General features: G+C 42.8%; 1 long non-coding RNA gene across 1 annotated transcript in view; it reads left to right on the top strand.

Moving 5' to 3' along the window:
- LOC147018053 (uncharacterized) overlaps window positions 1–17938 on the top strand; it is a 47502-nt gene that overhangs the window by 17672 nt on the left and 11892 nt on the right. The window contains exon 2 of the long non-coding RNA XR_015062236.1: window positions 4710–4854. This is a non-coding gene — a long non-coding RNA (uncharacterized LOC147018053). The remainder of the gene's footprint in view (window positions 1–4709; window positions 4855–17938) is intronic.

Genomic DNA, 17938 nt, shown 5'->3' with positions numbered 1-17938 from the left:
CGTTCCATCTTTATTTACTTTTAATATTGTTCTTAACAAACAGGAACAGGAACAACAACAACGCAGGCATGATAGGCTGAATGGCCTTCTCATGCATTCAAGTTCCCTGTGTATATTTGTGTAACATTGTTAAGAACAAGAAGAAATGGGGAGTGAAGGACAATGAGTTGGGGGTGAGAGTCCATGGAATTTGAAGAGGGAGATTGAGACGTTGGGAAAGGGGGGATGGACTTGGGATTGGCAGGGGGATTGAGTACTTGGGGTTTGGGGCAGTTGAGGACTTGAAGAAGAAAGGGGCATGGGGTGACAGAGTTGGCTTGAGGGATGGAGGGCAGAGAGGGGATGGAACTGGGATGGAGGCGTTTGAGGATTTTAAGAAAGGGGTAGGGGAGCACAGAGTTTGTGTGTGGTGGGAGGTGGGTTAGGAACCTGAAGTCACATTTTATTGATGCAGAATTTGCATTGGTCCATGATAGTCCCTTTGTGTCTTTTGGGTTCGTCAGGTCTTTTGGGTCTTCTAGGCATTTTGGATTCTCATGGTCTTTTCGGTCCTAGGGGTCTTTTGTATACCCTGGTTCTTTTGCGTCTTTGGGGTCTTTTGTGTCCTCTGGGTCATTTGTGTCATTAGGTCATTTTGGATCCCCTGGGTCTTTTGGATCCTCAAGGTCTTTTGGGTCTTCTGGATCTTTTCGGTGTTCAGGGTCCCCGGAGTCTTTGCGTCCTCTCGGTCTTTTGGGTCCTCTGAATCGTTTGTGTATTTTGGTCTTCAGGGTCCTCGGGGTCTTTTCAGTACTCTGTCTTTTGGGTGTTTTGGTTCCTCGTGGTCTTTTCGATCCTTTGGGCTCCTAGGGTGTTTTGTGTCTTGTGGAACTTCAGGGTCTTTTCGGTCTTTTGAGTCTTCAGGATCTTTGGGGCATTTTTGGGTCTTTGAGGTCTTTTGAGTTATTTGGGGTCCTCGGGGGGGGGGAGTATTTTGGGTCCTCTGGGCACTTTAGGTTAGGTATTTCAGGTTACAATTGTGGGTGACATCAGGTCAGCAGTCCATCCAATGGGTGAAGAGCAGATATACATACATACATACATACATACATACATACATACACTTTCTCCATTATATATAGATTGTTGCGGTTCTGCGAAACGTCATCCCACAAGGCAATGGCACACAACATACGGCGGTTCCCGAGATAGTTATGTCGTTATTTTTCGTTTTAGATAGCCCTTCCCATATTTGTAATGGGTTTATGGGTCAACATGCATTGTGTGGGATGAGGCAGGTTTTTTTTTCCCCCATTCTTTTCCTATCTTGTTTCAGCAAACATGAACCTCTCCTTCACACATGCATGCACACCAAAGCTCACAAGAAACTGGACACCTGCAGTTCATTTGCATACGTGCGCCAAATCTCCATTTGAATCGCGCACCATTGTTCAATGGCTACTTCACCTCAACCTTCACCATACTCTCACCATCAACACCACAACATTCTTGCAACAATTTGAACACCTTTATAAAAATCACCACACCATTGTAGCATTACCCAGGCTCACTTTATCTTCACCACTGCCACCTCAACCATAACGAACAACCACAACAAACAACATGAACCACCACACCATACACTCAATTCCACAAAGACCTCAACCACAATCACCACTGAAGACCACCACGCCCTTTTGGACCAACAGGAAACAATGCATGCACGTACCATTACAGACAATCAAATCTGGACGTTCAAGCGTCTAACTCAGAGCAATAAATGTATGCTGAACTTCATTCAACATATTATGGGTACCGATTTTTTTTTTTTTCTATGGTCGTTGGTATCGATTTTTTTCCGATATCGATACACCCCTGGTGAATACGTCACACCAGTATATACCGGTATATCGATGTTATTTAAAATATAAAAAATAAATAATTACTGTTTTTTTACGCAGGTTCCAAAAATATGCCAAGGTCCATAACATGTTCATATATGACGTACACATCATTGACACACGGTAATTTTTCAAAGTATTCCCCCACCCCCGATGATGAGAACGGTTATTTCACTTCCAAGTTCAACTTGTATTAAAAATGATTTTTGTTTTCAAGCGGGATCAGTATTGGTAACCTGTGCAGGACAAAATCCATCGCCATCGCCATACCGGTATGACTATCATGGAATGCTGTACCGGTATGATAATACCGGTATCGCTTTTATACTGGAATCACAGATCACTGACTGCACAGGATTTCTAAAGCACACCCGATTGATGTAAATAACCAATTGCTTTAAAACCAGCCACGAGGGCAAAGAAAAACGTGATTGCTTGTATGGGTGCTCAGATGCTGAGGGTTAAAGGTTTAAGCATACTGTACTTATTGTTACGTCTTGACGTCATACGTTCCACTGTTCCAGATGTAGCTGAGTCCATCAGAGCTTTTTAAATCATGTAGTCCATGTACGGTATATAAAGATTGTAAACACCTTTCTTCGACTTGTTTATTGTTGGTGTCACATAGCTCGCAATATCAACTGATTTGTATTTTTTATATCAATTTTTTTTTCGGTAAACCGGTGTAAATGGGTTTATTTAAAATTCCACCAGACAAGCAGGGATCAGCTTTTGTTTCTCTCACATGATGACGACAATCGTAGCACCAATGATCGGGTTTATTGGGGAGTTTTGCAGGAAACAATTTAATAAAAGAGAGAAATTTATTTAATTCCACGATGATTTGCACATGCTGAGAGATCAGGCCAGAATAGGTCAGATGACATCTGTGACTTGCTTCAGGTATCATGTAAACCTTTACTCACCTGTTTCATGGTCGGGTTGGCGGTGACTAAACTGTCTTCCCCCACCAGGTTTCTTGGTGAGGAGGGTGTATGATATGGACACCAGCAGGATAAAAAACAAAACCTGTCAAATGCAAGAGGAGCTCCATGTTGAGCCAACGGCCATCCATAACTAGTGCCCAACTGTGTCTGGAGACGTTCTCCTGCAGTTGGGTTACTTTTTTGAGGAGTTTGGTGGCAGGATTTGTACTCCAGCCAACGTAAAACCCTTCACTCTGCAAAACACACGAAAAACGCAAAGACAGTTGAAAACCCTCTCCATGGGAGTACCTCCTGTGCGGCTCACCGGATGATGGTATTGGTGCAAATCCTCCGGGACCCCAATCTTTGATGATAGGAGGAAAACCACGGGGTAACCTTCTTGAGTGCCAGGATTGAGATAGTCTTCTTCTTATTTTATATGCAGCGCAAGGCTGCGGGGTAGCATCATTGGCTGAAGGTGCAGCTGTGCTGCTGATGTAATGCCCTCTGCTGGCTCGGGCAGGAATATGGAATTTGGCCATGGTGCCATCAATACCACACCTACTCTTCGCTAAGGACACCCACGAATGCTGGCAGATGGGACACCCAATTAACGTCCACCAATGAGGGACAGTACACTGGACAAACACACACACACACACACACACACACACACACACACACACACACACACACACACACACACACACATTGATGAATCACCCTGCCTGTGAAACACCAAAATGACAGTTTATAGCTGGGTTGGGGTTCAAACCCAGGCTATACAGCTTGGAGGCAAGTATGCATACCTCTGGGCCATCCTGTCAGCCCAGGGCATGAGATGGTATGAATACTGTTTCTCATAGTTTTTCTCATAGTTACTTTGGCCTCAGAGCGTGAATACGTTACAGAGTACTGCTTTACGGAGGCTTTTCAAAGTGACAAAAAGGCGATTTTGTGTTCCAGTGTTCAAGTATATAATTTAATTTAAATAAAATAAAGGTTTTAAAGGTTGTAGAAAATATATATTTTCGCAAGTTTTCCGCACTTCATTCCTCCAACGTCTTTTACACGACCTCGCACCACCAACTTCCTGTTTGCAATGATTTTCAATTTTGTTTGACTGCCAAGCAGGCAAACAGAGTAATTTTTGGTTCGTGGGCGCCAGCAGTGACCACTATTTTCGTTGTGTCTGTGTGTCTGTCTGTTTGTTGGGTGGTCGCTAGACTACCTTTATTCTCAGGTTTTCCGTCTGTCTGTTTGTTTGTATGTAATGGACAGCTCTGGAGGCCAGAGGAGTCACCTGATTTTGATGAAACTTGACTGGTAGGTTCATACCAGGATCTAGTTGTATGCTTTCGAGCACCGTTGCTATGGACACCACCGTTACCTAGCAACAGGACTTTTCAATTTTTGAAAAAATCCGAAAAATATTTTTTTTTCGAAAATCAAAAATCGCCTTCCGTGTTTTTATGCGCACCATAATCAACCTCTTTGTCAAAAATTTTCAGCCCGATCCGTCAAAAACTGTATGACTAGTATGTAATTATATAGCGACAACCCATGTCGCCAACCGCTTGTGTGTCTGTTTGTGACTCTCTCCAGAGCATAGCCCCGTGACATTTGATGCGATCTTGATGAAACTTGGACACAAGCTAGATATCATGGTCTAGTTGTGTCTTTTTGTATGAGGGGAGTCCCACGCCCCTTGTGGGCGGAGCCACGCTCACTTGAACTTTTTGCTTTCTTTTTTTCTCGATTTTTTTTTTTTCCTCGCAATTTCATTTCCTAGAAGCTGTGCGTAATGTCCATAAGTACAACATATAAAAAATCCGATTTGATTTGGTCAATTTTGACGTAAAAGATTTTGACAATTTTGGTCAATTTTGGTCAATTTTGACAGGAAGCAGAGTAGCTGGGAGATGCTGCAACAAACCGCCTTGACCTCTCATTGACTTCCTGGCACAGACTCATTATGGTTGAAGCATTCCCATCTCCTCGGCAGTGCATCTCCTCTAGAGCCCAAGGCAGGTGGTTGCTGGGCAGTGGTGAGTCCATGTGAAGAACCTTGGATGACTGGCATTTAGAGTTGGTTCATTCAATGAGATAAAATCTGCCAAGTGCCTGATATTTTGCATGATTCAGAATTACTTGCCACTGAGTGGTGAGCTCTGCTATTTGTTCATCTGTTATCTATCATTTCTGGATGAGATGAGGTTATCATTTTGGTGTTGCTGTATGTACATGCCAAAAGTTTGATCAGTTGACAAGATTTGCTATAATATGTGTATTATCAGAAATATGGCACATTCGATCTATTCTGTACATAATTGGTTGTTTGCTTCAATCAGCAACCGTTTAATGTGTCTCCGAATTATCAAAATGGCTGCTCTTATTCCCTTTCTCGAGTGGTCATTGTGCAGGCCAAAGGCGCACCTGAACAGGCACGTTGTTTGTTTATCTTTGTCTAAGGAGCAGCTGTGTAAACCGCCAGCCGCGCCACATGTCTCGGGCATCTCTGTTGGGAATGGTGATCAATTAGTCACCCTGACGGGCCAAACCCATCCAACAGAAGAAGAAAGGCCTAATAACGAAGTAGTAATGGAGACCACTGTGAACGAGGAAGACAAGCCCGTTGTAAGTGGAGGGTTGGTACCGCAGCAGGGTGCAGGAACTGGTCTTCAGTTACCCGGTTATAATGTTTCCAATTGTTCCCTCTTCTCACAAAGCCAGAGGGTGGTTGCGAGTGGTTATTGGAATTGTTGGTCATTAACGGCTCATCACCAAAGCGATCAACTTTTGCTGCAAAGCATGTTAGACCCTATGCACTGAAGGTCATGCGATCTCACAATTCCAGAAACTTTTGCTCTTAATAATGTTTTCATACGAGGATGTGCATGTCCAACGGGGATGGAACTCTGGCCGAGAAAAAAAAGAGCAGGTTGTAACTAAGAAATCCTAAGTTGACCAAAATAATTCTGTACAAACCGGAAACATCATTATTAGTATTGTTATTATTATTCCTCTATAAAGTTGAAACAGAGAAAATTGGAAGCAAACAGCATTCCAGACCTCCCCCCACCCCCAAACCCAACAGTGTGAACCTACTCCCCACTCCCTCTACATCCAATTAATACGACCCCCACTTTATGGGATCTCAGCCCAAAGTACAGGGCATTAAATACCATACCGCGTACATGTGCTCGTAATATATCCCCAGAGGCCAAAAGCGCGCTTTCTTTGTACAGGGATCCGTGTTGCTTGCAAATGAGCACAGTTAATAGGCTACTCTGTGTCTGACCAAAGGACAATTAGTGTACAATTGGATAAAGCTTCATTCTCTCACAAAGCAGGCCTCTGACTGAATAACTCCAGGTTTGTCGGTGGCAGGCTTGCCATGAAAATTGCCCCTATGTACCGTAATGCTGTTTCAGAGAAAAAATTCCATTCGACTCAAGCTTTCATCTCTGTTGGGCTTTCCAATATAGCATCCGGGTCTGGAGGAACAGCTATGCGGTTGCAACATCACGACAGTGTGAGTTGGGGTTGTGAAGGAAAGCAAGGCTATGGCAAACAAAATGGTTCAAAATTCTGTTTGAACACAGGGAAGCTCTTTGGCTGCAAGGCACAGTGTCCTGTGGTTATGTGCAGCCAGCAGGCTGCACTGGTTTGGAGGCATTTGTATGCAGTCCGTATGATAGACTCGTGAACACCAGTAGCACCATGGGATGCGCGCGTCTTGATTATGGAATTTCTAGAAATTAAATCATCCTCTCCTCGAACGGTAGAAAGCACCGAAGAAATGATTTTGAACAATCCGCTCCCCGAACGAGAAAAATCAACAATGACAGACTTCCACCACTAAAAATGATGCGCAATGCTTTCTTCTGATCAATCGCCTAATAACCCACGCAGTTCCAATCCACAGTTGATAGAATTGCATGAGACGTTTTTAAAAGGGCAAAGTTCATTTGAATTCAGTTTTCACTTTGCATTACTTGCTCCGTGGTTTCCATGGTTATGTCGATATTATGGCTCATCCAACTCCCTGTAGGTTTCAATGAGCTCCTGCATGCAGCCATATAATCATCTTTTATGATAGCATTGTCTGCAGATCCTTCAGGCGAACTCTCAATACGAGTTTGTCTGCAATTGTAGTAATTGCAATGATATAACAAAGTCAGTAGCAGGCCCAAAACCCCCATTGCTGAGCTGGAAGAATGTGATTGAAGGGACAGCAGGATAAACTCGAGCTATGCAGGCAATGGAAGTCGGTGGTTGAGTGGATAAGAACCTGGTGACCAATGATATTGCAGAGGCCTAAAGGGATTTCCGAGTGACAAAAACTGAGCATTGCTTCAACGATATCATTTGTGGATTATTTGGCAGTGCCATTATTATAAACCCCAGAAGCTCACACCCCTGTCAGTGGTTTTGCGTTCTCAAGGGGATCTTCTCTCGCTAAAAGACAGGGATCACGGGCACAATTTCACCGGCGACATGTCCAGTACCTCATTTATGAGGCTTTGTGTGAGAGCACGAGGGTAGATCCCAAGAGTACCGTACGGCGCTCTTGAGTCCGATGGGTCCAAATACCCTTGTGTCTGGTTCAGAGGTTCAGTCAGACTCGGTGTGAAACAATGGCTTTTCGGAAATTCATTTGCAATGCAATGTTGATCGAGAATGCTGCACTAGTTAATCCCAGAAGGCTCAGCATGACAATGAATAATGACTGGGTACAAAGGAGTGTAGGTAGCAGTGTGAAGGCGCACAAGTTGTGCTACGATTTGGAACTTGTTGCAAAATGTCGGAATTGTGCTCCCGCGTGCTCGCGTATCCATTGCCTTGTAACTTGTATGAAAAGCAGACGTCATTACACAAGCTTGCAACCTACCTTAGTTGGTATAATGATGTAATGATGAAGCTGCAATGACAATAAATAAACAAATTCGACACCCGATACTTATAATGATAGGTGTGGCAGATAACTTTCACTTATTTGTTATTTTATTTTCCTTCTCGAGTTCCTAACAGGCACACTTTGTCGTTTAGGGACAATGGTGACTCGATGGATGCGCCCCCTGAATCAAAGCAAAATGTCTCAGCATGATTTGCAGGTAGACAGCAGTGGCTTTATATGGATTCGAGGCACAGAACACTGCCACCCATGGTTGCACAAGTTGGCATTACAGAAATGCTTGTGTGTGAAAATCACAACTTCGATTATAAATCAGGGTCCATGTGAAACCTGAGACGTCTCTGGCAGAAGAAAGGATGGTAAAAAAATCTCTCGCATCGACAAATTGAAAAAATATATATTTTGAAAAAAAAAGAGTAAACATGAAGAAACTGCACATAGGAAATTGAACAACCATAACATAACAAATACAAAAGCACATTGTGACCAAAACAAACAAGGAACGAGAATGTAGGGGTGGAAGTGGGTGTGCGTAATTCCTTCTTCAAGCCCCCTGGAACTCCAAATTTCAGGAGAGAAAGAGTCTGAAGAACCCTTGTGACTTCCCAGATGGACTGAAGACAAACCTGACCTCTTTAAACGCACCAGGCGAGCGGCAGCGCTCATGTTGCTTTGAAGCAACACAGTTTTTTTGACTTCTGCATCGAGTTAGGCATCTGCATTAGTGGTCGCCTTCGCAAGTTAAAAAAAAAAAACTTTCAAAGGGTGAATGTAAAAAAAAAATATTTGAGAAAAAAAAAAATAAAGCATCTGGTTCAGGGGAGGGCTGGAGTGACCAGAGGCCTGGCCACTTGGGATGGAAGTAATTTGCTGAAAGGACAGTCTTTTAATGTGAAATAATGAGATGGATGCTGGAGAGGGTAATGGCCCATGTTTTTTTAATTGGCCAAAACACACTGACGACTTTCCAAGCACCCTCCTGCTGAGAAACAAGAAGAGAGTTCAAATTTTTTTGCTTTTCAACAAAACACCTTGTAATTAAAGCAAACTTTCTGTTTCCAATATGCACCCCTGACACCTTTCACGCCCACATCAAGAGGATTGATAAATGGGGGGATTTTCAGGGTGGATTTGTTGCTTCACGTACGTACGTACGTACGTACAGGCATGCTTTCCATTATTTTATGCCAATATTATAAAATCTTGCTGTTTTGTTATCGTGAGAGCGATCGGCACGAAGGTTGCTTTTCTTCACCTGAAAATATATCCAGAATGGACACTTATGAGTACAACGACATGCGCCAAATGGACGATCTCTGAATAATCCCAAATATCCAGTTTGTACATCATCAGAAAAGCAAAGGTTCGTCACTGCTGGGAAAGTGGCCAAGTTGAATGTTTGTTCAGACCCGCCCTAGATCCATGTCCTCCTGCAGTCTCCTTACAATGCACTCAGGATGTTACTGGATGTTTGATGTGTGCCCGAGACACCAAGCTCAGACATCATGAGCCGCACGGAAGGCGCTTTGCCCCGAGATCAAAACTAGGCCAAACAAACAGCTTCATTCTTTTGTCCCATCACATGAATCTTGGATGAAATATGACATGTCTTTTTTTTTGCTACAGCAGACAAAATTGTTTGTTGCATATTCTGCGCTGAAGTATTGGTGATCGGGTGTTCTGTCCGAAAGAAGGTTCAGTACTACCGAAGCAGTTTCTTGGTAAGGGTTATACTGGGTGACTTGTCATTGTCTTCCCAGCAGTAGTTCGGGCAGTAATTTGGCATTTGTTCATGGTGCCTGTGAAGGACAGCGTGGGATCTTTAGCGTCCACTAACTAATTCCAGCGGTTAGATGGGATGCCCAGTTTACCGTCCATACGAGGGACATTGATGGACCACCTGACCTGTGAAGCACCGTCCGGGATGACAATTTATAGCTCTGTCGGGATTCAAATCGAGACGTGTATGCATCATACCTCTCGGCCATCGTGCCAGCCCTCTGCACTAAGTAACATCCAATAAAGGCTATAAAAGCAAAAAAGTCAAATCATGCATTTCATGGATTGTTGGATGATTATAAAGAGAAATTTTAACTAAAAGTAAATGTATACTTTACGTTAACTTAATACCTTATCCAGACAATATCGTACATTGATCTTCTTTTGTCTGTCTGCTTGTCTTTAGTCTTTAGTGGTGAATTTTTTTCCCTCTCTTTTATGAGTTGTACAGTGTCCCAAACTTGTAGGGCAGGTTTAATTACTGCGTAATTACCGAATGTGCTGTTGTAGCAAAGCATCGGGACATTACCCAACAATTCAGTGTCGTGGCCCAGGAAGCAGGAATTTAAACAAAAGTTGTGCAAAGGTTTTTATCGTTTGGGTGGTCGTGGTGAGTGCGTGATCTCATTGGCGGAAGTCCTCAGTATCAGCTCCGAGATCCCTCTGGCATGCTGGCTGAGCAACAAAACACAAGGATTAGTAATCAAGACTAATGAAGACGTTGCGCTGTTGCCAATCTACAAGTAATGAGTCCTGCACTTTTGACCTCTCTGGTTGTTGTATTCTTCGATGGAGTGGACATAACAGTACGTGCAAGCATACCGAGGCAGATGACATCACCTTCGATGTGGCCCCATCTCGTTGGATCTCACAAGACTATTTAAGCCCATAATCAGAGTGCAGAATATTTCATATACTTAGATGTTAATTGACAACTTTAAAGGTGGATAGCAGCTATGACTGGGTACTCCACAATTTCTGTAAACTTGTCACAACACCGCAAACCATGCTGACATCTTTTTCTTGTTTTTTTTTTTTGTTAATTAACAATTATTTAGAATTAGTAGCAACCGAGAGGAATGCACGCTCGCCTATAATCCATCTACCCTGGGTTCGAATCCCGACTCCGCGAGAAACTGTCACCCGGTGTTACACGGGCGGGGTGATTCATCAATGTGTGTGCCGTCTCTCGGATGGACGTTAAACTGGACTTCCTGTCTGTTGGCATGAGATGGTGGATGTTAAAGATCTCATGGTGTCTTTCTTGAAGAGTAGGTGAGCTATCGCCAACACCATGGAAAATTACAAATTCCTGCTCTAACCTTTTTTAGTTCATATATAAATACTAGCAAAAAGTCTGGTGTTGGCATAGTGGTTTGGGCAGCGGCTTGGGATCCAAAAGGTCCTGAGTTCAAGCCCCGTTGGGCCACTGAATTAATACACCAGGGGGTTGACTCAGCCTGTCATCCTTCCGAGGTCGGCGAAGTGAGCACCAGTGTACTGGGCCGGTGTATACCCCGGTTAGAATAGGTGTACCATATCCCTGTGTCGTAAGAGGTGACCAGGGTTACATCAGGAAGGGCATCTTGCGTAAATCTGCCATCCGGCATCCACATCCGGGAAGTGGGGGTCGGGGAGATAGCAGAGAATATGTTATGCTTTATGAACAACACACACACACACACACACACACACACACACACACACACACACACACACACACACACACACACACACACACACACACACACACACACACACACACACACACACACACACACACCATGTGACAAGTGGAAAAAAATTGGCTCTGTAATTGAGAAAACACATTAATTCAGCGAACACCTCAGAAAAATCCGGTGTTATCAAATTTATTTTGCTTTGAAACTCACAAAGAGAAACCATTTATAACCTTTGTAAAGCACTGCACCGAGTCATAAAATAATCAATCGCTTTAGAAACAGTCACTTGGACAAAGGAAAACATGATCGCTCGTATGCTGCTGAGGTTAAGAATTAAAACCTCCAAGATACAGGATGAAACTTTGCAACCACAGGGTCTGTAATCAAGCATGCTGGCATACACACACACACACACACACACACACACACACACACACACACACACACACACACACACACACACACACACACACACACACACACCCATGGAGAGTCCCTAAATTACGGATCCAAATATACCCATAGATGTCCCTCCACCTTATAGCAACTGCCGACCATACAACCCGATCGGGACACGAACTGTACTGGCGTCAACTGTGGGGTGCTTGGCAAGGGAGTTAAGCACCTCAAGCAAGCACTCCAATTAAATGGTGGGCAAGTGATAGCTCTCTCCAAACTATGCCGGAATTAGATCTGAAAACATGTTTTAGTAGACGGAACAACTGCTAACTTCCATTCTGGAGCTTACCTTTTGTAATTCTGTTTAGTTTAAGACATTCTTGAGGTTAGGGCATGTGCGGAAATGAAATAAGCCACGAACGCTGACGTCTCCGGATGTTTTTAAGCATTGTAATGTACCCAGCGATTCGTAGCTATGATGAACAGGAATTCGATAATATGAGTGAGGAAAGTGGGAAAATAAACTTTATCATTAAAACAATTGCTGCAGCCTGTTCCAAGTCAAGGCATGTTTAAGCAGACCAAAAAAACATGGCGGCATCAGACCCCAGCAAGGTTACCCAGGATATGCCTTCAGGCTCCAGAGAATGAGGTGACCGATGATCGCCTGATGAAGGATATGATTATATAAGGCCATTAATTATCTTCAATAGGGGTGTTTTAATTAACCCAAACACCAAATTTTCACGCTTGCACTTCCTTGGAGTTTTGTTAGTATGTATGCAAAGTTTCAGGCTGCAAGGTTTTATGGTTTTGGAGTTATGGAGGACACTCTGACTTACGCACATTGTCGTTTATTATTAAAAATTCTAAGATAAAGATCATGGGATGGGTGGAAGGAATTGTTGTTGAAGGTATTAAGAGAGGTCGTACTGCAGAAACCTGGAGGATGGATGACAGACCACGTGACAGGTTTGCAAAATATGCCTTGTGAAGAAGAGGACTAAGAAAAGAGGAGGACTCGATCGTGATGAAGAAGAACACGTGGTGTGCTGATGCCAGAGATATATGGGAATTGGAACATTTTAATACGTTTTCAAAAGCTTTTAAAGGAAGAAGCATTATCTTCAATGAAGACAGTGAGAAAATGAAAGAGGAAAAGGAGAGACGTCTTCACTGAAGATTAAAAAAAAACAAATAAATAAGGAGAGAAATCTTAGTCAAATATCAGGCCTGGCCGACCGGTTCGGAGAAGACTTCGGCCAAGCTTCCCTTGGCCAACCCCACAAGAACATGAGAAATAATTTGGCCCTTTAATAAGATATAATTATTGGAAAATATGTAAATGTTTTCAATATAAATGATATTTATGTCTTATTATATTTATTTTTTCCAGCATGTTTTGGACCCTTACAAATATTGTACCTCGTTTATAGAAAAGTATGTACATCCCATGGAAACTGATAGATTAAGTTATTTAAAGACCCCGTAGGACTTACCAATAGTGAATAGTCGGAGAGTTATCTGTAGCACCCTCAACAAATTCCAAATTCCTGCCCTGAGTGACTGCTGCGAAGGCAACAACAAATCATGCAGCAATAACCCTTGCCCAGGACCTGCTTCTGCAGCACTGATGCTCTTTAAAGAGTATGGTATGATGATGATGATGATGATGATGATGATGATGATTGATGATGATTATATATGTGGGAGTTGTTTGCGTTGGCATACTGCACATACTTTAGTTATTCCGATCCACCATCCCATTCCCCCCCAACCACGGGTTTTCCAACCACGGAGTTTTCAAGAACGTAACCCCCATGGTTAGCAAGGGATACCTGCATATGAAACATTTCACATGATCAGTAAATCGTTCACCCTACAAAGAAGCTTTAAATTCAAACACTTACTTACTTGGACCAGGGATGACATTGAACATGAGAGCAACAAACAACGATCTTCTTGAGAAATTGCTTCCAACAAGCAAGTAAGTTGATCTCAGGTCTATCTCGATACGTGTCCTCTTCCCATACGTATTGCAAGGCGCTTCCTGGGAACTCAGCAAAAAGAATTCAAGAGCCCAGAGAAGCTTCACAATCAATTGAAACCAGAAGTAAAGCCATTGTTGATGACAATGGCTGATTCTTTAGAGTTTAGGGTTGCCATATTGGAGGTGCTTGTACTTCTTACAAATATCTCATGAAGACGAAGTCATTGAGACAGATTTATGATATAAGTTAAGAAATCCTGATCAGATATTCACAAAAGGCCATACGATTCAAACTCTCACTCTTTGGTCGTTATTTTGAAAGCTTTTCTTATTCTGGGAAATTAACCAATTTACGCTGTTGATACCTGCAGCGATGTGTCTCGTCAACCACAGCTGGTGCATCGCAGGAAGGCACAACACAAAGGATGATTGGTAAATGGGACATAAAGCCACAACAATTTCACAGATTTGGCTTCGCATCGATGGTGTTGATAATGGACGTGTAAAGAAAATCATTCTGTCAGGTGCTTGCAAATTACCGCCACACCTCCACGACGGTCCACGCCTGAAGGGACCCCCTCACACTCTACAACTGCCGCTTACCAACACCGCCTCTCACGAATTTTCAACACACAATGAACCAGCAAAACAATCATACGCTTCCTCGCCCACTCAACAAAAACTCTTATAAATTCCCTCCATCTGGAATCCTCTGCGGTTCACTTCCCACATCTCCCACGGCAGGCAGGGCACGCTGCGTCCATTTGCACCTTCCAAATTTGGGCGCACGTCCAATCAATGGCCTTTCCAAATTTGGGAACAGCAAGTGGCCGCCACCAGACAGGAGGGGAGAACGTTCTCTCGTTCCATGGTGTGGCTGACATCGTGCGAACTTTGGCGAGTAAAATCTGGCCCCAATGCCACTGCGATTTCGACACGAGGCTCGTCAGACTCCCACGAGCCTGTCTGTAATGGAATTTCAACGTCACCAGATAAACACAAATGATCCGATTCTCAAGGGTGTTTACCTGGTCGTGAGGAGGTGCAATGCACTTTCCATTAGGCTCTGCACGATAAACTGCTTCTCACATGATATTTCTTTATTTTTGTTTGCAATGAACAAAACATATATATATTTTTTTCTGTTTTCTTTTACTTAAATTGAGGATGTGTTGTTCATATCCATCAATGAGCGATGGTATGTCTCCATACGCAAGCTGTACCAAGAGTTCCCCGAGAGCTCACAGACTTGCTTGGGCCATGAACTTGTATGCAATGGCTTTTATGCACCGTAGCGTACAATCATGGTCCATTCATAACCCAGCTTCGCAAAACATCGAAATGTGGGCATGACATGGAGGCTTAAATCGTGATGTCTCCTTCGCAGTAAGAGACGATTTGCATTGCATCTGCAGTCGATAGTCGATAATCCCACAGCAATGTGCCCTTCAAATGCGGTAGCATTCGGGAAATGCAGAGGGTTTTCTTTGTATCATTTTCAAACAATACCTCTGTGTCAACGCAAAGGTCGCTTTGTCAAAAGGACACGATACAAGACATCTGAAGTGCCCCCAAAAATTGCAGAACAGTGATCACACCCTTATGGCATTATTACACGAACTTTCATCTATCTGCTCTCTCACAATTTTTTTTTTTTATAAAGCAGAAGAGATTTTGGAATTAGCAACACCCTGTCATTGAGACAGTTGTGTTTGGGACGTCTCCCGCAGAGATGGTTCCTTCATCAGGAACGCAGTCCATGGGCGTCGATTTACATGCGTGCCGGAAAGAGAGAGAGAAAATGAGGCAGAGATGAAAAAAGAGATTGCACCGTGAGATCAATCAAGTGTTTGTAGCTGGAATCAAAAAAGAAAGAAGTAAAAAAAATATATATATTCCTTCATTGAAATGCAGTGACACTGCAGGGAATGGCGTGTGTGGTTTCACAAAGCGGAGGACGTTCCGGCAACCCGTTTACTGAACCTTGTACGTGGGGATTACATGAAGCAGTGAAGCGAGTATTGTTGTTAACCAATCTTGTGATGTGGAGGGACACTAGTTTCCCCATAGCTCATTCTTAGCTTAAAGGTGAAGAACAGGATCCAAGAAATATCAATCACCAGTAAGCCTTGACTGAATACACAATTCAGCAAAGGAAACGCTGAACGAACAGGAGTGCAGTGATGCCAGCGAGGATTAATCTTCATACTCTTGCGGTATGGTCCCTGAGACGTGACCACCGTAAATTGATCAAGTCTTTCACTGGCTTGTATTGGCGTGGTGGTTCGGTCTGTCCCCCGGTTCCTCGCGCCATAAACATCTGTGCAATAGGTGTCAACAAAAAATACATCTTATCAGATAAAAACACAATCGTGGAAATAATCAGACTATATATATATATATATATATATATATATATATATATATATATATATATATATATATATATATATATATATATATATATATATATATATATATTTAAATAAATTCATATTCCCAAGGAGTTTAGGAAGGGTGAAGGACCCCAATTCTCTCATGTAAATAAATGTGTGTCATGGAGCACAATTCAAGATGGGAATGACTATTATGTGATCCTCTATGTAATTTTGCAGGAATTTACTCATCCATAAAGACGGATTCTTTGCTAGTTATATTAAACTTGTTCCATCGTGCAACACGCTCTTCTGACACATACCTTTATTTGGGCGGTGTATAGGCTCCTGACAGCTGCTTCAATCGCTCTCCCCCCCCCCCCAAAAAAAAATTAAAAATGACCCTGGTTACGTCCAGGAAGCAAAAACATATCTATTTCGTATAATTCAAAACATCTCAATGGATTGGAAATCGTGGGGACAGGAATACTGTGCTGTAAATGGTGGAGACTTGTAATACCTTCGTCCACCTAAAGGTGGCACTACACGATACACATTTGCATAGACAACTTGCATCTGCCTCCCCTCTGCCCTTCCCCCGTTCCCTTCCCAAGACCACTGGCAAAGACAAAAACACCCCTATATATTAATTGGGGTCATGCTGATCCTATGTAGCAAGTCTGGATGTAATCAGCCCAGAAGCATAGGAGGAGGAGCGCGACAAACAAACAAACACCGGCCCATTATTTATACAAAGGTTTATTTTATTTTCAATGATGTACAAAAGCAGTGTGATTTTCAAGATGGCATACAGAAAGCAGTGCAATTCCAAAAAAAAAGAGCGAATCCATGGAAGCTTGAAAGGTATTTGGAAAAGGAAATGAGGCTTTGAAAGGCAATTGAGATGCAACTTTTACTGGCATTGCTCCAAAATGCTGCACCACCACTGAACCGATGTCTCCCCCCTTACATCGTTGTGTTTGATCCAACCTTTTCATTACTTATGAGATACCACTAGTAATCAGGACAGGAAGTTGAAATTTGGCCAGGGTACTGCACACACAGGGTTGACTTTGACTTTATTGCTGTTATGATTTCTGAGCCCCCTCACTCCTCCCTAAATACTACCAAAAGAAAACCATAAAATTCTATGTTTCATGCTCCACCATGAACCTAAGATGAATGTAAAAAACGAAAACAAAAACCACATTATATCAACGTGAGAGATTTAAAGATTATTCGAGTCACACCGACTCCTTTCTTTCAGAGCGACGGAGCATGAAAACATATGGAAAAATAATACTCGATTGAAAAGCAAAATTTCAAAATTCCTCTTGGATGGCAAGAGGAGAATGTTGCCAAATGGTGCTGTTGTGTCATTAATATGGATTGTGCATTGTCCCAGCCAAAAGCAAAAAAACACACCATTCAATGCAATCTCAACACCGTAAGGCCGTTACCCGAACCTAAGCTCTCGTATCGACAAGGAGCACGCACAGGCAGGCCTCTGCTACAGTTTGTTACAACCTTTTGCTGAACCATGCTTAAACAATCTGTTTTTGCACATGTCTGATAACCTTGCGTTTGTACAGTTGTTTTTTGGTTGTTTTTTTTGGCAGAACATGGTTTTAGCCAACCATCGGCTTATCGGCATCTGTAGTTGCTTTCCAGAAGAATCCTTTTCATAAAATGTGTTGAACTTTAAGTTGGCCTGTTTTTATTTGTTTTGTTTTGATTGTTTGTTTAATTTTCACATTGATCTATGGCTCATTGAGAAGCTTGTACATATATCGCATGCGGGACAAAGACATTAGTCTCGGTGTACTATCATGTGAATTGCAAGGACATTGACAGACAATGGACAAATATCTATAGTTTGTGGGATTTGGGGCTGTCAGGTTGGCTGAGAGGTTCGCATACTCGCCTCGAAGCTGTCTAACCTGGGTTTGAATCCCGACACAGCAATAAACTGTCTGTCATCCTGGTGTT

Source organism: Eptatretus burgeri, chromosome 10 (genome assembly GCF_056783735.1).
Source record: "Eptatretus burgeri isolate ZD-2024b chromosome 10, Ebu_testis_v1, whole genome shotgun sequence".
Classification (NCBI taxonomy): domain Eukaryota; kingdom Metazoa; phylum Chordata; class Myxini; order Myxiniformes; family Myxinidae; genus Eptatretus; species Eptatretus burgeri.
This window is presented reverse-complemented; position numbering and strand designations above follow the sequence as displayed.